This window comes from Triticum urartu, chromosome 5A (assembly GCF_056163025.1).
Source record: "Triticum urartu cultivar PI428250 chromosome 5A, HENAU_Tu73, whole genome shotgun sequence".
NCBI lineage: Eukaryota > Viridiplantae > Streptophyta > Magnoliopsida > Poales > Poaceae > Triticum > Triticum urartu.
In genome coordinates, this window is record NC_141877.1 from 305,361,267 (window position 1) to 305,370,359 (window position 9,093).

Below are 9,093 nucleotides of genomic sequence, written 5' to 3' on the forward strand. Positions count from 1 at the left end.
CCCTCGGGTTGTGTGCGAGGTGGCATCGCACGGGGACAAGAATGCATCCTCACCAACAATTGGAGCCGACGCCCGTCCGATCGATAGGTTTCCGTGTGTTTTCGCCCGGGCGTCCCCATATCCACCCCACATATGGGAGGGATATGGGGGTTGCCGGTCAGCCCGAGCGTTTGGGCCGGATTTGCCCAATCCGTTTGGGTGACAAAATCTTGATTGAGTAGTGACCGGGCAGGCCACCCGGGCGTTTGCAGTGGATATAGGACATCTTATTGTAGATGCTCTAACTCTTTCGTGTTCGCTCGCGGGAGCCAGTGACCCTCATGCGAGGAGCGCTTTGTCCCAGACAGTCGACCACTTTTGTCGGGAGGGCCTGCCTGGAGAGCGACCCACCAGATGAGTCGTGGGAGATGTGCACAATTGACTCTCTTCCTTTTTCTCTACTTACTCCCTCACTTAATCACACAGACTTCTCCCACTTTATAAATATAAAGCCACCATCACATCTATACAAAAGGTTCAGTCACCGTAGAGTGAAAATAGACGTTAAGACATCAGCACAAACACACCCGCATAAAACAAAGACGAAGAAATACCACCAAGTGGTTGTAGTCTCAGGGGGGCTGCTATGAGGCAAGTCGGCGTGCGCAAACACACCCGCATAAAACAAAGATGAAGAAATACTACCAAGTGGTTGTAGTCCCGCGGGGGGGGGGGGGGGGGGGGGGCTGCTATGAGGCAAGTCGGCGTGCGGTAGAAGTCATAGCATTCATCATAAGGCCCAATCGATTACGATCTCGTTGTCTAGATTGCGGGTGTCGGTGCTGCAAAAATACAAGAAATTTGAAGATTAAATCAAAGGCCTGCTTAAGAAAGACCCGCCCAATCGCATCTTATTTTGCATTGTCCACAAAGTGCATGATAACGCCCCAAACACAAGTCAGAAGAGGCGTCTTCTCCTTCCACAAAGTCCACAACTCTTGCCACCATGCAGGAGAAGAGGATGTTGGTCCCTGTCTCCGGGGCACCACAAAGAGGGCACAACCCATTCCCAAGGCCGTGTTTCTTAATCACCTCTATCCCAGATGGGAGGCAATCCCGCAGAATTGTCGAACAAAACAATTTGATCTTCAAGGGTCGGGGTGCTTTCTAGTGTGGCAAGGCCCAAGAATTAACCGGTCGTCGACAGAGGGCATGATATGTCAGGCTTACAAAGAAGACACTCGAAGGGGTCAGACGACAAGAGACAGTGTTACTGGTGCGCGTCGGTGCTATACAACGGTTTTTAACCCCTTTCCGCGACAGCATTTGGAACCGTCGCCTAGTGAGTGTGGGCGATAGGGGGGGTCCTTCCTACACGACCCAGAAAACGTCGGGGATATGCCCTCCTGGCACACATGCTCGGTAAAATGAGGTCATGTGCGACCGGCGAGCGCTCAAATACGAAAATACATACAGTAGAGGTAAAAAATACAATTATATAGGCAAAATTATTTCTGATCGCAAGTACATCCCACACAGTCAGTCCCCGCTAAACATTTCCGTTCGTTTGTACATCCCACACAGTCGCTCCAAGGAAACACTTCCGTTCACAGGTACATCACACACAATTTTTCCTGTTAAATCGTTTGCGTTATTGAATGTATCGCACACGGTCCGTAGAAAAAACTGTGTGGCAAAGCCTGTCCATCACACACAGTTTTTATGTGGTAAACGTTTGCGCAAGGTGGCCTAACGCAAACAGTTTTCAAGACAAAGTCGTATGTGATTGTTCATTGATCCAACACGATTTATTCCTAAAAACTGTGTGCGTTGCCTGAGGTCATCGCCCACGGTATTTTTTCTATAACCGTTTGCAATAGCAAAACCCAATCAGCAGGCTAATTTGTCATTAGCAGGCTAATTGCTCTATTATTAATAATCCATTTATTAATCTAATTGACATTCATATTAAGCACATATTATATTTCATTTTCATAATAAGTAAGAATGATTTTATAATTGAAATACATCATAGTACAACATGATATACCTTCAGCACTCAGCTACCCCATTACAAAACTGCACCAGCACCAAGTTTCATATGCAATATGTAGAATCTTTCGAAATTAGTATCATAGACGGTGTATAGACAGATGCATCGCATCTAGAAAACTGCTGAAGCCGAATATTGAGCCTTCATTCATGTTGAAGGTCTTTGCAACTTTAGGCCAGTGCCTGTGGATGATTGACCGTCCGTCTTTCGTCCTCTTCAGGAACACTTCAATATTGAACCGTGAGTGTTGTATGAAAACCTTCATCGCTCCTGACCATAGAGGTGGTTTGAGAGGTAATCATCAGTGAACTGCTTTGGAAAGGCCTAAAAATAAGGATGTGCGTAAATATCTTCTCTATATTAAAAATGGGGCAAAGGAATAAAAAAGGCAAGGTATAATAGTTAGTATCATCTTGTAGTGAACTGATGTCTTCTTCATTGTGCAGACAAAGATCTAGTTGTTTTGGTCGCTAATTTCTTTATCCTAAAAATCTTTTTGAGTTTCTTGATTTGATTGATAGTCATGGACAACTCAATTTCCCATATGCAAAAAGGGTCGAACAGTGGGTCAAAACCTCTGACAGCAGGACCTATATATGCAAGACCAAATTATTAAAAACCAAAATATTAGAATGGTTCCTACAATTGCACAATAATATGTTATTAGACAACAGACCATGCACATGCTAACCTCGATTGTAAACCTCAGTGCTTTCCATTGTTTCCCTGCAACACATATAAGGTAGTTAGTCATCAGGTTAAGTAAGAGTTCGCATGCTATCAGTAAAATATATTGATGAAAAATAAGCACATTACAGATTCATCAGATTAATTCAAGCCACATGGAAAACTCATTTATCCAACCCAAGCATGATTAAGAATTAGGAAATGTAGCACTTGTATATGTTTCTCATGTATTAAGTGCAGCCAAATTCGATTATTTATTCCTCACATGCACAACAATGCGAAATTCTACCCACGGTAATTGAACATCGCATTGCAGAATTGAACCAAGCAGTTAACTAAACACCACAACAAATGAACCAAACATTAACTGAGCACCACATTGCACAATATAAAATACTCCTAATAGAAGATCAGACAGTTAACCAAACCGTTAACTACAACCAATTGTAGCAATTGTATTTGTATCTCATGTATTTACTACAGTTAAATTCAATTTATTCCTCACATGGTATACAATAACAGAATGCACCCACAACTATTGAACATCGCATTGCAGAATTGAACCAAACAGTAAACTAAACACCACAACACAAATGAACCAAACGTTAACTGAGCACCACATTGCACAGTGTATAACCAAACCAAGTGTGCTTGATAACTTGGAAATATAGTAATTATATTCGTTTCTCATGTATTTTGTAAAGATAAATTTGATTTATTTCTCATAAGGAAGACAATACAAAATTGCAGCCTGAAGAATTGAACATTACATTTGTAGAATTGAACCAAACAATTAACTGAAGACGACAACTAATTAACAAAACAGTTAATAAGTGAGCACCACACTGCATGACATACAAAACATATACACTAGAGCAACATATTGCATGGTAAAATTAGATATCACAAGTCACTAGAATTTGTGAAGAAAAGGCAGGAGCAGCACACGCAACCGGTAAACCGAGCATGCTTAACCGACATAGCTAGCAAATGACAAGGTGCTCCTCCAAGATCTGGGGGTCGACACGAATGGCAGCCATCGCGACCTCATCCGCGCGTGCGGCCATGATTTTCTTCTCCGCTGCCAAATGCTCCTTGAGATCCTGGCTATACTGCGTGCACCATGGCTTAGGGCGGCGCTTATTTGGTGGAGAGGTCTATGATTTGGGTGCAAGGTGTCGCGCTCGCGCCGGCGGTTGGGGCATGTGGAATGTGGAAGGAGGAGGAGGATGGGGGTCGGGTGTGGATTACCTGCCTGGATGGACGAGGCCGAGCAGCGTGAAGGAGGGGCGCCGACGAGAAGGCGGCGCTGCAAGCAAGGAGTGAAGGTTTCAACTTGGAAAGGAAGGCGAAAACAAGGGAAATGTGGCTTTTGGTAAGGGGAGGGGGCGGGGAGGTAGATATTTCTGTGGAAGCCGAAAATTTGGAATCGCTTCAGTGAAAAAACTGGCGCGCAAAATGTCATCAGACACGGTCCCTTATTCAGAACTGTGTACGATATGTGTACATCACAAACGATTCAGATAGCTTAACCCGTGTGTGATGAGTTTGAACGTCAAAAATTTTGCTTCGAATTTCCATGGTTACAGTGGTCATCCGCATCATTGCATAATTTGGGTACACAAAGGAGACTACAACACACCCACACTTCTTAATTGAGCAAATTCAGCAATTAAACAGAGCTAGCTGACCTAAACATTACTCTAACAAATTAAAGACCACTGATCTTAATTAAACAAAACAAAGAGCACTACTACGGCTGGTGCTCGTCAATCTCCGCCGCTGCCTCCATGTCCAGCTCACGCCCGATGGTCTCCTGGGGAAGGGGCTTCGTGGCATCCATCGCACCTTACTCGGCAAGCATCTCGCCATCCACGTTCGTCATCTCTTTAGAAAAGGCCGCCACGAGCTGGGTGTGGGCGGACGCGATCTGGGCTTGGACGGGCTCCGTCGTTGCAAGGTATGCGGCGGAGGAATGGGCGGCTGCTCGAACGCTCTTTGCGATTGCCAGCTCTTCGGGCGTGGGTTACCGACCATTGTCGGAGAAGCTTCATTCGATTTGGGCGGTGACTGCCAGGAGCTGGGCATGGGCGGCCTCGACGTGGTCGTGGGCGACCTCCATCAGGGCTAAGGCCGCCACTGCGGAACGGACAGCTGATGTGCCGTCTCGCCAGTTGCTATCCCCAAGGCAGATGCTGCTGCCGCCACCTGAGAAGCAACAACAGACGTTTGGGCTTCCTTTGCCGTCTGGTCGCAGATTGCGGCCGCGCTCATGCACCTTGTTAGCACGCGCATGGCGGCTGCGGCTGCGCTCTCGCCGGAGTGGGCCATCGAAGTTGCCCTCACGACGCGGGTCCACGTGCCCATCTTTCACCCGCGATGATTGAACAGTGAAATGATATTTGGGGGAGCAAGCTAGTGTGCTTGAGACGCTAGCTGTGGACTGTAGCCGATGCACCTTCTCGCGTAAGCCATAGGCGTACTATACACCAACGGTGCTCCAGGATATTTTGTGCTACATCTCACATAGTTGGTGATAATAAACTGTGTGCGATCTACTTGATTTTTCATCTTGATTTGAATTACATAATGGGGTCACAGCGGCAATGGACGGTGTTTGAATTGGTAGACCTTTTATCTGGAGTGAACATGCAACTATATGTGTGTTATATAAGAATTGCAATTATTCAGGGTTCGTTTGAACATTTTATACATTAAATTGGTTTTCTAACCATTTTAGGTGCACAATTCAAAATTAAACTACATGCACATGTTCTCGTGCACCAACATGGGTTGTAAAATCATATATGTGTCCATGGGTTTATGCTTATCTCCCATGCAAGAAATGGGGATGAAATTCGAACACCACGGCACCGTGGCTCTCCCGCAAATGTCGACGTACTTGCTTTTGTAATTCTAGTAAATCCAAATTTCGTCTGAAATTTATGAAACTTGGCATGCTATCATTGAGCGGCATCAACATGCCGTGGTAATTTTTTTTGTCCCATTTGGCGCAGGTTTGGGTATAAGCTTCTCATAAACTAGAGATTCTCACAAAAATGTGATGGTTTTGGTAGGAAACGTTTCACCTTTCTGGACGAAACGATATCCGTTGCCTCTTCATGATTTCAATTTTTTTCTTAGTGTCAACATAGAACAACAGGAGTGTTGTGTCAATTTTTGGGATTTTTTGGGGTTCGCTTGGACATTTTTATACATTAACTGAGATTTCTATGCATTCATGTGCATAATTCAAATTTGAACTATGGGCATATGCTCTAATGCATATAAATTAGTTGAAAATTCAAATATGTGTCCTAGGTTGCCTGCTTAGATCCCATGCAAGAAATGAGAATGAATATCAAACACCTTGCCACCGTCACTCGGCCGCAAACATTGAGATACCTGGTTTTTAAATTATAGTAAATCCAAAACTCGTCTGAAATTCATGAAACTTGGCATGCTATCATGGAGCGGCATCAACTTGCCGTGGTAATTTTTTTGTCTCATTTGGGGCAGGTTTGGGTATATGCTTCTCACAAACCAGAACTTCTCACAACAAGCATGATGGTTTCGGTAGGGAACGTCCCACCTTTGGGAACGAAACGATATCCATTGCCTCTTATTGCTTCCAAATATTTTCTCATGTCAACATAGAACAACAGGAGTGTTGAGTCAATTTTTGTGATTTTTCGGGGTTCGTTTGGACATTTTTGTGCATTAACTGAGTTTTAATGCATTTATGTGCATAATTTAAATTTGAACTACGTGCACATGCTCTAGTGCATATAAATTGGTTAAAAAACAAATCTGTGCCCTTGGGTGCATGCTTAGGTCACATGCAAGAAATGAGAATGAATTTCAAACACCAGGGCATTGTTGATTGCCGGCAAAACATTGAGATGCCTGGTTTTTAAATTCTAGTAAATCCAAAACTCGTCTGAAATTCATGAAACTTGGCATGCTATCATGGAGCGGCATCAACTTGCCGTGGTAATTTTTTTTGTCTCATTTGGGGCAGGTTTGGGTATATGCTTCTCATAAACCAGAGCTTCTCACAACAAGCATGATGGTTTCGGTAGGGAACGTCCCACCTTTGGGAACGAAACGATATCCATTGCCTCTTATTGCTTCCAAATTTTTTCTCGTGTCAACATAGAACAACAGGAGTGTTGAGTCAATTTTTGTGATTTTTCGGGGTTCGTTTGGACATTTTTGTGCATTAACTGAGTTTTTAATGCATTTATGTGCATAATTCAAATTTGAACTACATGCACATGCTCCAGTGCATATAAATTGGTTAAAAAACAAATCTGTGCCCTTGGGTGCATTCTTAGGTCACATGCAAGAAATGAGAATGAATTTCAAACACCAGGGCATTGTTGATTGCCGGCAAAACATTGAGATGCCTGGTTTTTAAATTCTAGTAAATTCAAAACTCGTCTGCAATCCATGAAACTTGGCATGCTATCATGGAGCGACATCAACATGCCGTGGTAAATTTTTTGTCCCATTTGGGGGAGGTTTGGGTATATGCTTCTCACAAACCAGAGCTTCTCACAACAAGCATGATGGTTTCGGTAGGGAACGTCCCACCTTTGGGAACGAAACGATATCCATTGCCTCTTATTGCTTCCAAATTTTTTCTCGTGTCAACATAGAACAACAGGAGTGTTGAGTCAATTTTTGTGATTTTTCGGGGTTCGTTTGGACATTTTTGTGCATTAACTGAGTTTTTAATGCATTTATGTGCATAATTCAAATTTGAACTACATGCACATTCTCCAGTGCATATAAATTGGTTAAAAAACAAATATGTGCCCTTGGGTGCATTCTTAGGTCACATGCAAGAAATGAGAATGAATTTCAAACACCAGGGCATTGTTGATTGCCGGCAAAACATTGAGATGCCTGGTTTTTAAATTCTAGTAAATTCAAAACTCGTATGCAATCCATGAAACTTGGCATGCTATCATGGAGCGACATCAACATGCCATGGTAAATTTTTTGTCCCATTTGGGGGAGGTTTGGGTATATGCTTCTCACAAACCAGAGCTTCTCACAACAAGCATAATGGTTTCGGTAGGGAACGCCCCACCTTTGGGGACGAAATGATATCCATTGCCTCTTATTGCTTTCTAATTTTCTCTTGTGTCAACATAGAACAACATGAGTGTTGTGTCATTTTTTGTGATTTTTCGGGGTTCGTTTGGACATTTTTATGCATTAACTGAGTTTTCAGTGCATTTGTGTGCATAATTCAAATTTGAACTACATGCACATGCTCTAGTGCATATAAATTGGTTGAAAAATCAAATCTTTGTCCTTGGGTGCATGCTTACGTCCCATGCAAGAAATGAGAATGAATTTCAAACACCTGGGCACCATTGATTGCCGGCAAAACGTTGAGATACTTTATTTTTAAATTCTAGTAAATCCAAAACTCGTCTGAACTTCATGAAATTTGGCATTCTAACATGGAGCGGCATCAACATGCTGTGGTAAATTTTTTGTCCCATTTGGGGCAGGTTTGGGTATATGATTCTCACAAACCAGAGCTTCTCAGAACAATGATGATGGTTTCGGTAGGGAACGTCCCACCTTTGGTGACGAAACGATATTCATTCACTACTGCAGGATGCTGCTAACACGACACTACGATCAGAGACCCTTTGAGAAACTGTGTGCGGTGCCATAATCACAAACGGTGTTGTATGAAAACCGTCAAAAAGGTGAAAACGTTTGCGATGGAGGATGCATCAAACACGGTTCAGATTTCAGTTGCGTGTGCGATCCATGTCATACGGTTCAGTCCAATAAACTATTTGCGATGAGGCGGAACAAAAGAAATGGGCAGCCTGATGAAGGCGTGTGCGATATAGAGCATACGGTTCACTCGGATGAACTGTTTGTGATTAGGCAACACAAAAGAAACGGTCAGCCAGATCAAAGGTGTGTGTGATTGAGGGCTGCTACCTCTTGAGCACTGCGTTGGATTTCCCCGAAGAGGAGAGGATGATGCAGCAAAGTAGCGTAAGTATTTCCCTCAGTTTTTGAGAACCAAGGTATCAATCCAATAGGAGGCTATGCGCGAGTCCCTTGTACCTACACAAAAACAATAGCTCAATGCAACCAACGTGCTTAGGGGTTGTCAACCCCTTCATGGTCACTTACGAAAGTGAGATCTGATAGAGATGATAAATAATATTTTTGGTATTTTTGGTATAGAGATGCAAAGTAAAAAGTAAAAGGCAAAGTAAAAGCAAAGCAATAATAAAGTGGTGGAGATTGATATGATGAAAAAGAGACCCCGGGGCCATAGGTTTCACTAGTGGCTTCTCTCAAGAGCATAAGTATTCTACGGTGGGTGAACA